Below are 19067 nucleotides of genomic sequence, written 5' to 3'. Positions count from 1 at the left end.
CAGCTGTGGCCACGTTTACTTGAAGAAGCTGAACTGAGGTCTGTGCAGCGTCGCTCAACGGGCTGCAGTTTGATAAGTGGAGCGTTTGAAGTGAGCAGAAGATGGCATGAAGCAGAAGATGTCAAACATGCGACCCGTGGGCCATAAGGAGTCCTCCAGAGGGTCCAAACCGGCCCACAGGACGACTTTGTAAAGTGGGAAAGTTACAGAAAAGACATTAACTGCAAACTGTAACTTTGTAAAACTCTAAATTTAAAGTAATTTCTAGAGCATGACAAGTTGTTTTGTTCTTAAAGTAAAATAATAGATTTCTCATTGTTCTTTTGTCATTTTGTGTCTCACTTTTATAATAGTTTATCTTGTTTTTGTTGTTTTTCTGTCTCATTTTGTCATTTTGTGGTTCACTATTCATTGTGTTTTATCTCATTTTTGTTGTTTTGTGCCTTTTTCTGTATCGTTTGTGTCATTTATGTAATCTTTTGTCTCGTTTTTGTCATTTGTCCATTTTTTTGTGACTTAGTAACTTTTTTGCTTAACTTTTTTGTCTCTTTTTTCTTTTGTTTCATGTCATTTGTCTCATTTTTGTTATTTTATGTCTCATTGTTGTCATTTTGTGCCTTGTTTTGTGATTTTGTTTTGTTTTTTTGTCTATTTTGTTGTTTATCTTGTGTTTTGTCTTATTTTTGTCATTTTGTGTTTTGTTTCATTTGTTGTTTTTGTTGTTTTGTGCCTTTTTCTGTCTCGTTTGTCCTTTTTTCGTCGCTTTGTGTCTCGTTTTTGTAACATTTTGTCTTGTTTTGTTGTTTATTTACTTTGTTTTGTCTGACTTTTGCCGTTTTGATCATACAGTAAAATACTATATTGTTCACTTCCAGATACCTAAATATTTTGTGCCTTTGCAGACACTTTGTACATAGATATATTAAATTACAGATAATATCTTATCAGAATAAAATCAGAAAAGTATTCATATTTATTCGTATATTATGAGTTTAAAAAATAAGAAATAACTTGTGATTTTTTTCTGTTTCACTGATAATAGATTTTACCTGTTTAGACTACAGATAATATCAGAATGAAATAATTTTTAAAAAGTTTTATTATACATGCAGACAGAAATAATTTGCGCCTTTTAAAACTCTGTTTAAATTAGAGATCATATCTAGTAAAATCACTGTAAGTATTAACTTAAGACAGAACAGCATCTACCTTTAAAGAAAAGCAAAGGAAAAGCCCTGAGATAAACGATAACCTGACATCTGAGCCGTCAGTTCTGAAGACTCGTCTCCAAGCGAATAATCAAAAGGATCTCAAATGTTTCGTGAAAATAAAAACTTGGATTGAACTGGATTCTGTCACTTTTCCAGCAGCACCTGAAGTAAATTACATTGTTGAACTTAGACTTACAATTAAGCCCAGAATGATTCTTACACAAGCCAGATTTTGATTTGTAATGTTTTTTTAATCTAGTTTTAATCTGTGGAAAGTGACTCGGAGGCCGTCCAACCTCTGAGACCTGGAGATGGACTCAGAAATGAAGCTGCTTAGCGATTAGAAGAGCTGTTTGATTGATGTGGTGGAAATAAAGATTCACTGAGAAAAGCTATGAATCATTTTGGACATTGCTTTGTGCAGAAACTGCTTTCTATATGTCAGTTTTAGCCAGAAGGGGTCTATTTTCTAATACAGATTCACTACAAATCAACGTTTGGCCTGAGTGTGAATAATTTCAGGCTTAACTGTAATTAGAGTCAAATTTTCCATTTTCAGGAGAGATTTTTACCAATTTAAAAAGCCTGATCAGTTAGAGTGGAGAGAACGTGATGGATTCAAGGTGAATTTGTTGTGATACATGTTAAAAAGTCTCTTTACATCCCAACAGCAATCAATAAAACAAGTGATTAATATCAAACAGAAAAAATCTCGACAATAACAATTTAGAAATCATTTAGTAATTTTCAGTCCTTAACATACCTTTTTTTCTTGAAATAATGGCTGAGACATCTCTATAAAATGTCTATAAAATATCTGTAAAATGACAATATTTTTGCAGATTTTATTACAATAAAACTGTGCAATTTGATGGCTACATGCTTTAAAAGAATAAAGAATTAAAAAAAAAAAATTTTTTTGATGAGAACATTATTTACAGTTTTGGTCTATTTTTTCTTAGTTTTTAAAAATATTTTTTTAAATTAAATTTTAACTTATTATTCTTATTATAATTAATTGTAAAAAAATATCTGTAAAAATACAGATTTGTAATAATAATGATATCTGGAATTTTGGAAAATTGGGAATAAAAATACTATAAAATACTAAAGTATTGTAAAACAAAACAAAATTATTTATAGTTTTTAAAGAAAATCACGGTCAACATGTAAATTTCAATCCAATCTCAACCCGATATTTAGTGAGTTATTTAATACTTTTTATTTCTAATAACAATAACTTTTAATCAATACATACGATCTGTAATTTAATGAAACAAGTTAAAAAATATGTATACCATTTTTGATCTTTAATATACACCAGTTTTCTTTTACATAACCACAAATATCTGTTTATGAATTAGATTTTTTTCTGATTTCAATAAAATAAAAAAATTCATAGTTTTAATATTTTTTTCAAAAATAGATTTTCAATTTAGACAACATTTACTTTTTTGTTTGCAGTTAACATATAAATTAATACTTTTTCTCAGGGGTTTTATTAGTTCAAATGAGTAATTTAACAAAATGGACATATGTAAAATAACAGCAAATTGTTAAGAAAAAATTAAGAGTTAAAAAAATTACATTTTTCTGTAGGAAAAAAATTATTTGTTTCAGTCAGTCAGATAAATCACTGCATTCAGGTTGCATTAAAGCAGGTGTATTTTGCTCCTGTCGCATTTTTAAAAGCACAACTCTTTTAAAAAATGCTCTGAAAACAGCTTGTTAGCTGACTAATGAGAACAAAGTTTTATTCGCAGGATTAAAAACCGTTTTCTGCAACGTAAACACCGAGGAAACACGTCGTCCACTCAGGCCTGAGCCGTGGACGGAACATGTGGCTCAGCTGGACCTGAACGTCTCCTCAGTGGCTTCGGCTGAAAGAAACCAGTTCATTCCCCGACTGCAGTCTGAGGCCAAAAAGCTGGAAAAGTTAACGGCGTTCTCACATACTGATATTTAAACTTTATGCTCAGAGTGAGTCATGATTGGTTTTACTTGACTCATGAACTCTGGATTTTCTCTCATGTTGAAGGAGGAGGCGGCGTTACAAAACATCCAGAAACCTTAGCTGATGTTGTTTTTCCTTCACTTTTTTAATTTGTCAGATTTTAAAGCTGTAATATTTCTTATTATCATCACTGAAAACATGCACTGCTGCTTGCAATGGATTAAAATTACTTATTGCGCAAAAAATTTGCATTTTTTCCATGTCTTTCAAGTACCATTATATAATTTTTTCTTTTCTCCTTGTTAACAATTTGATATTAAAATGACAAAATCTGCACATTTTATTTCTTTTTAATAAATTTGAATCCATTCATAAACACTATTTTTCAGGAAAAATTGCTTCCACTATGCACATTAGCTCGAGCTAACATGCTATCTGCTAACTAGCTTCAGCTAGCAAGCAAAAAGTAAAAATGAAATCTTAGCTGACGTTTTTCCTTCACTTTTTCTTATTTGTCAGATTTCAGAGCAGTAACGTAATATTATTACCACTAAAAACATGCACTACTGCTTGCAATAGATTAGAATGACTTATTTTGCATTTATTTTGCATTTTTTTCACATTCTCATGGACCATTATGTAATTTTTGTCTTTTCCTGCTTTTATTTTCTACTCTCACTTGATAACAATTCGCTAATACACTGACTAAGTCTGTACATTTTCAGTTTTGTTTTGAATTTGAATCCACTTGTAAGCACCACTTTTCAGGAAAAGTTGTCACCACTGACTGTTTGCACTCTGCACATTAGCTCGAGCTAACGTGCTAGCTGCTAACTAACTCGTGTTAGTGAGCAGATAGCACAAAAACGGCATGCAATGTGTAGCCACGTGTTCAGTTCTTGCGCTGCTGCACAAAGCAACAAAAGAAAGACAGTTGTAGAAAAAGCAAAAAGTATAAACAGGAATAAAAAGTGGCACCATTGCTGCTTTTACTTATCAGGTATGTAGTGGATCGTTTTTGTGATTTCTGCTTTTAAAATCCAGCTTACTCCTGCTGATTTTACAATCCTGCACAGTCAAGGTGTATAATCACACAAGTTAATAATATTTTTTAGGAATATTTTTTGACTTTTTTCCTTATTTTTGATAGAATTAGGGGGGTGAGTAAATGTCCAGCTGGCCAGGAACCGAACCTCATAGCTCACAGCGTTTTGTGTCCATGTGGTGTTCACGCTAACTCAGCCACAGGATATTATTCCTGATAAATGAGGTGCCACGTCTGAGTTGGTTTTTACAGCTATTACAGCTATTTAGCGGTGATTACGAGTATGATGAGTAAATGAGAGCAGGCGAAATTGACTTCTAATGAGCTGCAATTTAGACAAGAGCATAAAGAAACAAAACTCTACGACCAATAAACCCTGCAGACACATCAACAGGTTTCATCAGGTTGATGAAACCTGTTTCATCAACTGTTTCATCAAAACTGTTTCAAATATCTCTGCTGCAATACGAAGCACTGTTTGACTTATTTAACCCTCTGAAACCAGTTGCTTGAAAAGCTGCTTTTTTAAATACAAAAATTGTTAAAATGAGACCATTTATCATAGCCAGAATCTATAATAAGGTGCAGAATGATCTGCTTTTTAACTTTCTGATGGTCGCTGACGCAACCTTGTGTGATGTGTGATTACCTTGGTAACTTTAATCAAATCTAATAACAAAATTCAAGCTTATTCAACATAAAAATCTGCCCTGAATAAACAGTTTTGACCAGATTTGGTAAAAAAACTAAAACTTTCGTGCTCCCTCTGTGCAACTGAAAAAATTCAGTGACTTCTCGGTTGAACTGTAGGCTGTGTTTTTACATTTTTATGGCATTATAACTTCATTATTCTGCACAGGAGACATTACTGAGTCCTCTCTGCTTCTAGTTATGGTTGTTCTGTTTCTACAGAGGTACAGGAGTGTACGTTGCAGTGATAAAAACAGCCAACATTGAGTTACAATGACACAGGAGCACAGAAAAACACCCAGAAACTGCTTGGAGTTCAAGCAGCACTGCTTAAGAGATGCACAGAGGGTTACAGGATGAAAAAGAACCTGTAACTGCACTCTAAAAACTAATAATTTAAAGGTTCTATTCACATCCCTTTTAATGCATGGTTACAAGGTAAATTAGATAAACTACCTAAGTTGTGAGCAACACGTTGACGTTGGATTGACATGATAATGTTGCATCAACTTAATATTTTGTGTAATTTAAACTCAAATTTCTACATGGTTAATTTCAAACTACATTTGGATTGAGGGAACTTAATGAAATTGGCTTGATTGCTTAGTTTTTCTTCACTTCGAGCTCAGGATTTCAAGTCTCCTCCTTTTCTTATTCCTTATTCCACAAAGGAGGCGGAGCTTCAGTGGAGTTAAGTGACGATCAGCGTTGATTTGTCTGTCGGTTTGTCTGCAACATCACTCAAACACAGACTAACGGATTTGGATGAAATTTTCAGAGAAGGTCAGAAATGACACACGAACCAAGTGATTAGATTTTATCAGTGATAATCTGGATCCATGGATGTGCTAAAGATTTCTGTATCATTGTCAGATAGCTGCACGGTGTCACTGTAACCATGACAACAAGTGAACACTACATCAGCAGCCTGCTGACGATCACATGATTGTGATCCTACTACAAATCCACTGCTGCGGACTTATCAGGACTTATCCATGGGAAAAGATACAAGGAACAACTGATTAAACTGTGGGGGTGTTTCTCAGTCCCATCATTTCCCGCCACGCTACATATTTTGGTCACATGATTCAGTATCCGTACAGAACAAACACATGTATAACACATGCCTGAGCTCAGCGCAAGATCATTTTGTTTGTACATCTGTATTAAATGGCCACATTCTATGTTGCTGTGATTTCTGCCACATTTTTTTTTTAAAGATTTCATCCGTCAGAAATGATACGACTGAGTAGCCTTGGTGGAGTACTCTGCTCTCTGAGTGCTTTTCTTGTGGTAACATGCTGCGACCTTTTTAGAAATTTAATTAGAAATACCTTTAAATTCTGGAAGAAAATCTAATTGTCGTAACTTAATATAGTTTGTTGGTTGAAAATAATTTCATTAGAAGTCATCATAACTCAAAAAGATTGATGCAAACGGTTGCTTTGTCAGAGGTTTTTCAGCCTAAACTCTGAAAAATAACTGATTAAAAAAACCAAAGGTTAAATCAGAACAATCTGTTGCACATGCAAGGTGCAGACATCTGGGAAACAAACCCACAAATCAGAGTGTGGGATTATGAATAAGATCTGCAAAAAAAAAATGGGGCAAGGAAACCTCTGTGTAAACAAGAGGTTGTATAAGCAGGAAGTTGTATAGGATCCTCAGCTGGAAGGACGTCGATACGTTCACTGGATGTTGTTTTTCTGTCATGAAACTGGCACCGAAGGCAGCTGAGCCTCTTCTCAGCTGCACAGAACATCATGCACCGTGCACCAAGAATTTCAATTAAACCTGCAGCTCTGACTCGAAGCGTCTGGAAACCTGTGCAGGAGGGAAGCCTCCGAGTCGGCCCACAGGAGGTAAACATGTTTTCCAGATCTCCTGCGTCTGCTCTCCCCTCTGACTCACTCACATCAGCGCTCACGTCGTTTCGGAGATAGAAAAATTAAATTGAGCAATTTGTTTCCTGCTCCCGTCCAGGAAAACTTCTCAGAAAAAGGCGTGGGATGCCTTTTGTTTGAAAGGAGCGTGCTGGATAATTGATAACCGCAGAATGTAATTGATAACCGCAGAATGTTCCAGAGTTGTAGGGCGACATCTGTGCAGAGAAACGCTTCCAGCTAAGTCCTCTGGCCCACTGTGCTGGAGGACGTCCAACATTATCGACGTTAAACAGCTCTAAAGCCTGAAACCTGCAGGACCCGCCGTATAAAACCGGCCGCCCTCTCCGACTGGCAACCTCTCAGACGACTCATAGTTCACATTTCGTTAGCAATGGTCTACACAAATCATTACTTTCTCAGGACAGACATAACACAGAGCAGCGAGTGACACAGTCAGACAATATACAATACGGTTATTTGTCATGTTGTGTTTATAAACCGACTCAAGCGGCTCCTTGTGCTCCTTAATTGGGGCTGGGTGGAGTGAAGCGCCGCTGCCCAGAGTGAAACAGCGGGGTGGCATGTGCCCAAGCCTCATAACGTACAGTAAATATAAACACATGCTTGACCCGGAGCCCTGCGCCACACTCAAAGGCTTCCCTTGTCCTCCCACCCTTCCTTCCTCACCGCCCTGAAAACACGTGGAGGATTCTGAAGGCTGCATGAGGAAGAAGAAGAAGAAGAAAGAGAAGATGGAAAAGAAGAAGCAGAAGAAGAGGAAGAAGTAGAAAGGAAGAAGAAAGAGAAGATGGAAAAGAAGAAGAAGTAGAGAGGAAGAAGAAAGAGAAGAAGAAGGAGAACAAGACAAAGAAGAAGAAAATTAAGAAAGAAGAAGGAGAAGAGGAAGAAGAAGACGGAGAAGTAAACAAAGAGGGAGAAGAAACAGAAGAAGGAGAAGAGGGGGAGGAAGAAGACAAAGGGGAAGAAGGGAAAGAAGAAGGAGAGGGAAGAAAGAGAAGATGAAGAACAAAAAGAAGAAAAGAACAACGAAGACAAAGAAGAAGAAAGACAAGAAGAAAGAAGAAGACAAAGTAGAAAAAGGAAAGGAAGAGGAAGAAGATGAAGGAGAAGAAGAAGAAAAGAACAATGAAGACAAAGAAGAAGAAAGACAAGAAGAAAGAGAAGAAGACAAAGTAGAAAAAGGAAAGGAAGAGGAAGAAGAAGAAGGAGAAGAAGAAGAAAAGAACAATGAAGACAAAGAAGAAGAAAGACAAGAAGAAAGAGAAGAAGACAAAGTAGAAAAAGGAAAGGAAGAGGAAGAAGATGAAGGAGAAGAAGACGACGAAGAAGGAGAGGAGAAGAAATAGAAGGAAAGGAAGAGGAAGGAGAAGAGGAGGAAGAAGAAGACAAAGAGGAAGAAGAAGAAGAGGAAGAAGAAGAAGAGAGAGAAGACAGGAGAAAAAGAAGTGGAAGAAGACAAAGAAGAAGAGCAAGAAGGAGGAGAAGAAGAACAAGAAGAGGAAGAACAATAAGAGGAAGAAGAAGAAAGAGAGAGAGAGAAGAAACGAAAGAACGAAGAAGACAAAGAAGAAAAAGGAGAAGAGGAAGAAGATGAAGGAGAAGAAGAAGAAGAAGCATCAAGCTGATAAATGGCAGAGAACTGGAGGAGTAAGTTAGTACCTGGAAATCTAGAAATCGGTTCTCCTCATAGAAACCTGATATTGTGGAGATGCATGGGACAATATTAACTATTGGATGAAACAAACTGCTGAATCTTGACTTTCATGAGAGTTTTTGACCTAAAAGTGTCTTAAATCTACTGGTTTAGAGAGTTTTTAGAGAAAGAAAGCACAGTTCACACTCTCATAGACAACATGTTATTCCTCCAACACTGGTTCCCTCAGCATCCTTTGAAAACTGCAGGAAATTGTTTGTTTCATTCTTGAAAAATTGATATTTAATTAATGTCCTGCATGCGAGTTTTTCAAGCTTAAAGTTTCATAGTGTTTTTGAAGAACCAAAAGGTCAGTTTCCACTCTTCTACAGGTTTCATGCAAGAAGAAGCTGCTAAAGGATCAGATCCATTAACAGGTGCTGTCAATGCACAACGTCATCCACACGTCCACGAAGAAATCAATCTGAGCTTCTCCAAAAGAGCCGTGGAGTTTCTATGAATCATGCGTCGTAATTTATGAAAACATAATCCCCGCTGTTTATGCGTCTGTAATTGATTTGTTTATGAAAACAGCCATTGTTCTCAGAAGTGTGAGCTGCAGCCAAACCGCCGAGCAGCTTCAAGTGGAAGTCATTGTTCTGTGAATGTAATGAAACTGAAGCCCTCCGACCACGTGCACCGCCGAAGCAAAGCAGCCCTCCTCCCAAACCAAACCACGGCGCAGAATTAGCAAACTTTCTGAGCTGCCACAGTTAAAAACAGCCTTTCTCTCTGTCTTCTATCCATCCACAGCAGCACAATAATCCTCTCAAAGTTCAATTTGCAGATCATCTTTCTTGTGCAGCCGCTCTGTCCAAGAATAAACAGGCAGAACTGCTGCTTTGGACGTAGAAAAGTCATCTTTTCTACCTGTTTGGAGCTCGGTCCGTATAAAGACGGACAGTTTAAGAAGCCGGTTCAAGAAAAACACAGCGACCCTCCACCTGATGGATCAGGAAACGCTTTTCTCAGCGACTGAAGCAGAGGAGGCAGCTTCCCAGAGCTCCAGGCCAGATGTAAAAGTGCTCATTTCATTTGGGCTTTTTTTTCTTCTCTGCGAGGATTTCCTGCAGGATCTCTCACTGAAATTAAGCGATTATCAATCATGGAGGGGAAAGGCTGCACAGAAAACCACTTTACTGACTGAAGGAGACCGAAACAGTGAACAGAATCAACGAGAAAACAAAAAGAGGCACAGAACTAATGCAGATATTAAACAGTATAAATACAAATAAAGGTATAATACGTTGGCCAGAAATGGATTCTGATTGGCTGCAGGGTTAGAACTATTTTCAGACAAATGTACGATTTGGATGGTAAAATATTACTATTACATACCATCCAATGACAATAGCTGAAAATGCATTGTTAAGCTGCAGAAAATTGCTTGTGTTCTTCATTAAAACCTGATAATGTGGAAATACACAGGACACTAAATTATTATTAAACTGAACCAAAACACTCACAGTTGCTCCACTTATCAGTCTATATATGTGCTTCATCAAGACTTTAAGGCTGAAGGCGTCAAAAATGTACTAGTTTCAGAGAGTTTTTGAAGAAAACAAAGCAGTTTTTACTTTTTTAATCAATGAATCACATCTACTAATACAAGCATTCTCGCTATCCAGTGAAAGATGCCAAAAATTAATTGTCAAACTGCTGAAAATTGACTCGTTTCCTCACAAAAAGTTGACATTTTGGAGACACTTTCAGCTAAAACTGTATTTTTGTGGAAAACAAAGGACAGTTTCCACAATAAATTCCAACACTTCCATTCTCAGCATCCTTTGAAAACTGCTGAGAACTGGCTGGTTTCCTGATGAAAAGTCCACATTTTGGAAATATACAAGACCTTGCTGAGAACTAGACCAAACCATAACACTCAAAGTTACACAATGGATCAGGTTATAACCAGTATGGGAGTTTTTTTTAGGCTTAAAGTTTCATAAATCGGAGTTTTTGAAGAAAACAAAGCACATTTTCCACCCTCATACAAAACAAATGATTCTTCAAACACTCCTATCCTGAGCATCCTTTAGAAACTGCTGAAAACTGGCTGTTTTCTAAATAAAATCTTAACCTTTTGGAGACACAAAACAATGATAGCTACAGATAGTTGCACAGCTGCTCAGTTCATGATCTTTTCGAAGCTTAAAATTTCATAAATCTACTAGTATTAAAGTCTTTTTGAGAAATAAAGCACAGTTTTCCATCCAACAACACCAATAACCCCAGCATCTTTGAAAAAAGACAAAAACTGGCTGCTTTATTCATGAAAAGTTGACATTTTGGAGACAGACCAGACAATAATAACTGCCCAACTAAACCAAAACTCTCACAGTTATACAACTGAACAATTAATGAGCAATTAATGACAATAAATTACATCTTCCAATGCCAGTATCCTTGAAAACAGCTAAAAAAAATGCTTCATTAAACTGCTTAAAACTGAGTGTTTTCTGAATAAAAAGTTGACATTTTGGAGACACACATAACAATAGTATCTACAGAACTCTCATAGTTGCCCCACTGCTCAGAGTTCATGACTTATACATTGTATTTTAGTCTTAAAATTTTATAAATCTGCTAGAACTGTGCACTTTCCACCCTTAAAGACAGTAATTAGCTCTTTCAGCACTAGTGTCCTCAACATACAATGAAATTTGCTGATAGATTCATTGCTGAACTGCTGTTTAAACAATTAAAAGTAGATTTTTTAGACAATGCAATAATAATTACAACAGTGAACTAAAACTCCTCATTCCATTTTTGCACTGAATGTGAGTTTGTGAGTTTCAAATCTATTTGTATCAGAGTAAAACGAAGCCCATTTCCCTTTCTAAGAGACATAAATTCATCTTCCTACACTTCTATCCTTAGCTTTCTTTGAAAGCTGCGGAAACATGCATCGTTAAAATGCTCAAAACTGTAGACAGTTTGGATATATATACACACGTGGACAAAATTGTTGGTACCCCTCAGTTAAAGAAGGAAAAACCCACAATTCTCACTGAAATCACTTGAAACTCACAAAAGTAACAATAAATAAAAATTTATTGAAAATTAAATCATCAAAAACAGCCATCACTTTTGAATTGTTGATTAACATAATTATTTAAAAAAACAAACTAATGAAACAGGCCTGGACAAAAATGATGGTACCTCTATAAAAGATTGAAAACTATTTGACCAGAGTGACATGATTAACTCAGGTGTGTCATTTAATTGACATCACAGGTGTTTCCAAACTCATAATCAGTCAGTCTGCCTATTTAAAGGGAGACAAGTAGTCACCCTGCTGTTTGGTGAAAAGGTGTGTACCACACTGAACATGGACAACAGAAAGCGAAGGAGAGAATTGTCCCAGGACATCCGAAAAAAAATGATGGACAAACATCTTAAAGGTAAAGGCTATAAGACCATCTCTAAACAGCTTGAAGTTCCTGTGACAACAGTGGCTCATATTATTCAGAAGTTCAAGACCCACGGGACAGTAGCCAACCTCCCTGGACGTGGCCGCAAGAGGAAAATTGATGACAAATTGAAGAGACGGATCGTTGGAATTGTATCCAAAGAGCCCAGAGCAACCTCCAAAGAAATTAAAGGTGAACTCCAAGGCCAAGGTAGATCAGTGTCAGATCGCACCATTCGTCGTTGTTTGAGCCAAAGTGGACTTCATGGGAGACGACCAAGGAGGACACCACTGCTGAAAAAAACTCATAAAAAGCCAGACTGGAATTTGCAAAAATGCATGTTGACAAGCCACAAAGCTTCTGGGAGAATGTCCTTTGGACAGATGAGACCAAACTGGAGCTTTTTGGTAAGGCACATCAACTCTATGTTCATAGACTCAAAAACCAAGCATACGCAGAAAAGAACACTGTCCCTACGGTGAAACATGGAGGAGGCTCAGTAATGTTTTGGGGCTGCTTTGCTGCATCTGGCACAGGGTGTCTTGAAAGTGTGCAAGGTACGATGAAATCTGAAGACTATCAAGGCATTCTGGAGAGAAATGTGCTGTCTAGTGTCAGAAAGCTTGGTCTCAGTCGCAGGTCATGGGTCTTCCAACAGGACAACGATCCAAAACACACAGCCAAAAACACCCAAGAATGGCTGAGAGAAAAGCGTTGGACTATTCTAAAGTGGCCTTCTATGAGCCCAGATCTGAATCCCATTGAACATATGTGGAAGGAGCTGAAACATGCCATTTGGAGAAGACACCCATCAAACCTGAGACAACTGGAGCTGTTTGCTCATGAGGAGTGGGCCAAAATACCTGTTGACAGCTGCAGAACGCTCACTGACAAATACAGAAATCGTTTAATTGCAGTGATTGCCTCAAAAGGTTGTGCAACAAAATATTAAGTTATGGGTACCATCATTTTTGTCCAGCCCTATTTCATTAGTTTGTTTTTTTAAATAATTATGTTAATCAACAATTCAAAAGTAATGGCTGTTTTTGATTATTTAATTTTCAATAATTTTTTATTTATTGTTACTTTTGTGAGTTTCAAGTGATTTCAGTGAGAATTGTGGGTTTTTCCTTCTTTAACTGAGGGGTACCAACAATTTTGTCCACGTGTGTATATACAGTGGGTACGGAAAGTATTCAGACCCCTTGAAACTTTTCACTCTGTGTCATTGCAGCCATTTGCCAAAATCAAAAAAGTTCATTTTATTTATCCTTAATGTACACTCAGCACCCCATCTTGACAGAAAAAAACAGAAATGCTGAAATTTTTGCACATTTATGAAAAATAAAAACTGAAATATCACATGGTCAGAAGTATTCAGACCCTGTGCTCAGTATTGAGTAGAAGCTCCCTTTTCAGCTCGTACAGCCATGAGTCTTCTTGGGAATGACGCAACAAGTTTTTCACACCTGGATTTGGGGATCCTCTGCCATTCTTCCTTGCAGATCCTCTCCAGTTCTGTCAGGTTGGATGGTGAACGTTGGTGGACAGACATTTTGAGGTCTCTCCAGAGATGCTCAATTGGGTTTAGGTCAGGGCTCTGGCTGGGCCAGTCAAGAACGGTCACAGAGTTGTTCTGAAGCCACTCCTTTGTTATTTTAGCTGTGTGCTTAGGGTCATTGTCCTGTTGAAAGGTGAACCTTCGGCCCAGTCTGAGGTCCTGAGCACTCTGGAAGAGGTTTTCCTCCAGGATATCTCTGTACTTGGCCGCATTCATCCTTCCTTCAATTGCAACCAGTCGTCCTGTCCCTGCAGCTGAAAAACACCCCCCACAACATGATGCTCCCACCACCATGTTTCAGTGTAGGGATTGTATTGGGCAGGTGATGAGCAGTGCCTGGTTTTCTCCAAGCACACTGCTTAGAATTAACACCAAAAAGTTCAATCTTGGTCTCATCAGACCACAGAATCTTATTTCTCATAGTCTGGGAGTCCTTCATGAGTTTTTTAAACTCTATGCGGGCTTTCATGTGTCTTGCACTGAGGAGAGGCTTCCGTCGGGCCACTCTGCCATAAAGCCCCGACTGGTGGAGGGCTGCAGTGATAGTTGACTTTGTGGAACTTTCTCCTATTTCCCGACTGCATCTCTGGAGCTCAGCCACAGTGATCTTTGGGTTCTTCTTTACCTCTCTCACCAAGGCTCTTCTCCCACCATTGCTCAGTTTGGCTGGACGGCCAGGTCTAGGAAGAGTTGTGGTCGTCCCAAACTTCTTCCATTTGAGGATTATGGAGGCCACTGTGTTCTTAGGAACCTTGAGTGCTGCAGAAATTCTTTTATAACCTTGTCCAGATCTGTGCCTTGCCACAATTCTGTCTCTGAGCTCCTTGGGCAGTTCCTTCCACCTCATGATTCTCATTTGCTCTGACATGCACTGTAAGCTGTAAGGTCTTATATAGACAGGTGTGTGCCTTTCCTAATCAAGTCCAATCAGTTTAATTAAGCACAGCTGGACTCCAATAAAGAAGCAGAACCATCTGGAGGAGGATCAGAAGAAATGGACAGCATGTGAGTTAAATATGAATGTCGCTGCAAAGGCTCTGAATACTTCTGACCATGTGATATTTCAGTTTTTCTTTTTTAATAAATTTGCAAAAATTTCTACATTTGTTTTTTTTTCTGTCAAGATGGGGTGCTGAGTGTACATTAATGAGAAATAAAATGAACTTCTTTGATTTTGGCAAATGGCTGCAATGACACAGAGAGTGAAAAATTTCAAGGGTCTGAATACTTTCTGAACCCACTGTAGGACCATGTGAGTAATAAACTAAACCAGAACTCCCATAGTTGCACAACTGGTCAGTTCATGACTTATATGTGAGATATTCAGGCTTAAGGTTTCATAAATCTACTTACAATGGTGTCTTTTTAAAAGAGAACTAAGTGCAGTTTCCACTCTTAAAGACAGTAATTTACTCTTCCAACGCTAGTATCCTCAACATCCAATGAAAAATCCATTGTTGAGCTGTTGGAAATGGTTTGTTTTTCCAATGAAAAGTAATTTTTTTTGAGACAGGGCAATAACAATTACTACAGTAAACCTAAACTCTCATAGTTACACCACTCTTCCATTTGGAAAATGGACACAGAGTCCATTTTTGTGCTGTATGTGGGTTTTGTGAGACTATAGTTTCACAAATCTATTCGTATCAGAGCATTTCAGAGTAAAAGATTGTTAAAATATTCCAAACTGTAGATGCTATGGAGATATATAGGACAATAAACTAAACCAGGACTGTCAGAGCTGCACAACTGCTCTGTTCATGACTTAGATGTGAGTTTTTTCAGCCTAAAGCTTCATGAATCTACTTCTATCAGAGTGTTTTTGAGTAAAACAAAGTCCGTTTCCCACTCTTATAGACGATAACTGACATCTTCCAACACTCATCCAGGAGAACTGGAGGTCAATAAAGGCCAGCGAGGCCTAATTTCCCAAATGGAGCGACTGGATTTATCAGCGGCAGCATCTTCTGGCTGAATGAAAGCAAGGTGAGACCGAGCTGGGTTCAGATTACGTTCTGATGTCCGCAGCAGAAATCTCTCCTGACTGATTGGCTGTAACCAGGAGTGACAACTGAGCCGACGCTATCGAGGTTATTTCTACTGCGGCGAGATAAAGCTGACATGCGGTTACTGTTTTCAGAGCAGCAGGTGACAGCAGGACGGAGCCGGTCTCTCTGGGAAAACAGGGATTTCCTTCAGCGTGAGTCACCGGCAGCAACACAAACACTCTCGAAAACACGAATATGAAGCTGCACATGCAGAGAAAACACCCGTGGCCTCGTGGTCGCCGCCTCTTCCTCCACACAAGCGCCAGTGTTTCCTCAGAAACTCATCCGTCAACACGAGTGGAAACATCATTTAAACCATCGGACACTAAAGCAGAAACCAAAACAAGTGAATTTTTAGCTCTCTGGCAGCGTCTTAAAGCCGAGCTGATGAGGAAACTCTGACGGACTGCTGCTTGTAACAGGAGGATGCACGCTCCACTCGTAGGAACATTTGCATCTGTCAGGGTTCACATGTTCGGCTTTATTGGAAAATTTGCAGGAAAATTGTTCGTCGGTAAAAAAAAAAAAAAAAATTAAAAGCTTAAGCTCTTTATAGCAACAAAATCCAGCAGTTTGGCTTTATGGGTGGATTGTTAAATGGTTTCTCAGTGCTCTGTCCTGGCACGAGCAAAATAACAATAAAAGAAAATCAAATCTCCAGATTCTTTCAGTCAAACATGAGGATCTGAAAGCAGAGATGACATGTTCTGTTTTTTACGGAAATGTGTTATTCGGTTTTCTTTGCTTTGCTTACATAGTCCCATTTTGTTTATTTCCATCTGATTTATTTACTTTAATTTACTGTGATTTAGTTTATTTTTATCCTCTACTAAGCCTTTAATTGATATATTATCTCATACTTTAAGAAACATCACAAATTTTTGGTTGCATTATCACTCTCTCATGGAAATTCCTGAAAACTTGCTGTTTTCTTCATGAAAAGTTGACATTTTCCAAACACGGAGGACAATAACGATGAAAACAGTCGATCAAAATTGTCAAAGCTGCACAACCAGTCAAATTCTGATTTCCAGGTGAGTTTTTTAGGCTTTAAGTATCATAATTCCACTAGATTTAGACAGTTTTTGAAGAAAACAAAGCCCTGTCTCCACTCTTACAGACAGTAAATCATTCTGTTGACACTCGTATCCTCAACATCCAATAAAAAGTGCTGAAAAAAATCATTGTTAAATTGCAGAAACTGGCCGGTTTCTTCATGAAGATTTGAAATTTTGGAGACAGACGGAACAATAATGATTAAGCTAAACAATCGGCCAGAGGATTGTCACTGTGCTGTCATGGTTGCACAACTGGTCAAATTATGACTTGCAGGTGAGTTTTTTAAGCTTAAAACTACTAATATCGAAGAGTTCTTAAAGACAACAAAGTGCAATTTCCAGTCATACAGAAGACAAGTGACTCTTTCCTCATAGTCTAATGCAAATTGCACAAAAATGCATTGTTTGGCTGCTGAACACTGGTTGTTTTCCTCGTGAAAAATTGAAATTTTGGCGATATACAGGAGAATAATGACTATTATATTAAACCGAAACTGTCTCAGTTACACAACTGGTCAATTTGTGACTTGCAGGTAAGTTTTCTAAGCTTAAAGTTTCATAAATCTTTGAGTATCCGATTGTCTTATAAGCAAACAAAGTTTCATTTCCACTCTTATAGACAATAAATTACTCCTTACACTATTAAATTTGCAAAGTCCTTTTAAAATAGCTGAAAATGCGTCAATAAACTGTTAAAAACTGACATTTTTTTGACTTCTTAGAGACACATAGGACCATAATGACTATCAGACTGAACTAAAACTCTCACAGTTGCACAACTGCTCAATTCATGATCCGGATGTGAGTTTTTAATCTTAAAGTTTCTTAAATCTACTTGTATTAAAGAGTTTTTCAATAAAACAAGACACTGTTTCCACTCTTACTGACAATAAATGACTCTTTTATCATTTAAATTCTCACAATCTAATGTAAATTGCTGAAAAATCTATTGTTTAATTGCAGAAAACTGATTGTTTTCCTCAGGAAAAGTTGAAATTTTGGGGATATACAGGAGAATAACTATTTTCCTGAACCAAAACTCTCTCAGTTGCACAACTGGTCAATTTATGATCTATATTTGAGTTTTGAGCCATGAAGCGTCATAAATCTACTTCTATTAAAGAGTTTTTGAAGAAAACAAAGCACAGTTTCCACTCTGAGGCACTTCTATTCTCACAGTCCCATGAAAATTGCTTAAAATGCATCATTAAACTGTTGAAAACTGGCTGTTCTCCTCATGAAAACTTGACGTTTTGGAGACACACTGGACCCAATCTCTGAGTTTCACCACAAACTTGTTGTTTCGCGTCTTTATTTCTGGATTCATCTTGTCCATACCAGTGATGCCCTGGAGGCAGTATCTATTTCCCGACGTGTTCGTACGGAGAGCAGCTGTAAAGGAGACCCGGTGGGATCCGTTGGGAGCTCATAGAGTTAATGAACTGAGATGTGGTGGCACAGAGCAGCTTGGACCGGGAGCTGGAAGGATGGAGGAGGCGGAGGGGGGCAGTGTTGTGGAAGCCTGGCTTAAGGGTGTTTCCATGGTAGGATTGCCCAGGAATCTGCTGCTGGTGCCAGAGGCAGGGAAACCCTCATCAAAAACAAGGCAGCTACACCCATCAGCAGCAGGACGGAGCAGCACCGGGCCCTAAAGACGGCCGGATTCAGAAATAAACCAGAACCAGAGCAGCTGCAGACCCAAACATGCAGGGAGGCTTCTGAGTGTGAAGACAAAACTAATTAACCAGCTGTTTTGTCTGCTTCTTATAGGCACAGCTACTAATCCTGTGGTTCAAAAGTGTTGTGGCGGCATGGTAAAAAACATACAAATCAATTAAAGAAATGGTTAAAATCTGGCAGCAATGATACCAGAAACAAACACAATAAAACTATGAAATACTGCATTTTTTAAAAGACTGTAAGACCTATGAAACCAACTGTAAATGGAAAAGCCCTCAGAGAGCGCAGTACTCCACCAAGGCTGCTCATTCCCCCATATGACATTCGTCAGAAATGCAGCAGTTTTTTTTTTAAATGCAGCATTTGTTTATTAGTTATTGACAATCATAAATCCCGGCACCATAGAATGTGTCTATTTACTATAGATGTACCCACAACAAAATGACCGCGCGCTGAGCACAGCCGTGTGTTATGCATGTGTGTACGGATACCGAATCATGTGACCTAAATATGTAGCGGGAGGCGGTAATTCACGGGACTCAGAAACACCTCCATAATTGAATCAACTGTTCTGACAGATAAGTCCTGAGAAGTCCGGATTTTGTAGTAGAATCACAATCATGTGATCCTCAGCAAGCAGCTGATGTAGTGTTCACATGTTGTCATGGTTACAGTGACGCCGTGCTGCTATCTCACAGTGATACAGAAATCTTTAACAAATCCGTGGATCCAGACTATAAGCTGCATCACTGCAAAAATGTAATCACTTGGTCCTTGTATCATTTCTGACCTTTCCTGAAAATTTCA

General features: G+C 38.0%; 1 protein-coding gene across 1 annotated transcript in view; it reads right to left on the bottom strand.

The window, feature by feature from the left end:
• nfatc1 (nuclear factor of activated T cells 1) overlaps positions 1-19067 on the bottom strand; it is an 83508-nt gene that overhangs the window by 34792 nt on the left and 29649 nt on the right. The window lies entirely within an intron of this gene.

This window comes from Acanthochromis polyacanthus, chromosome 11 (assembly GCF_021347895.1).
Source record: "Acanthochromis polyacanthus isolate Apoly-LR-REF ecotype Palm Island chromosome 11, KAUST_Apoly_ChrSc, whole genome shotgun sequence".
Lineage (NCBI taxonomy): Eukaryota > Metazoa > Chordata > Actinopteri > Pomacentridae > Acanthochromis > Acanthochromis polyacanthus.
The sequence above is the reverse complement of the archived record's forward strand: the minus strand, read 5'-3'. Positions and strand labels throughout refer to the sequence as shown.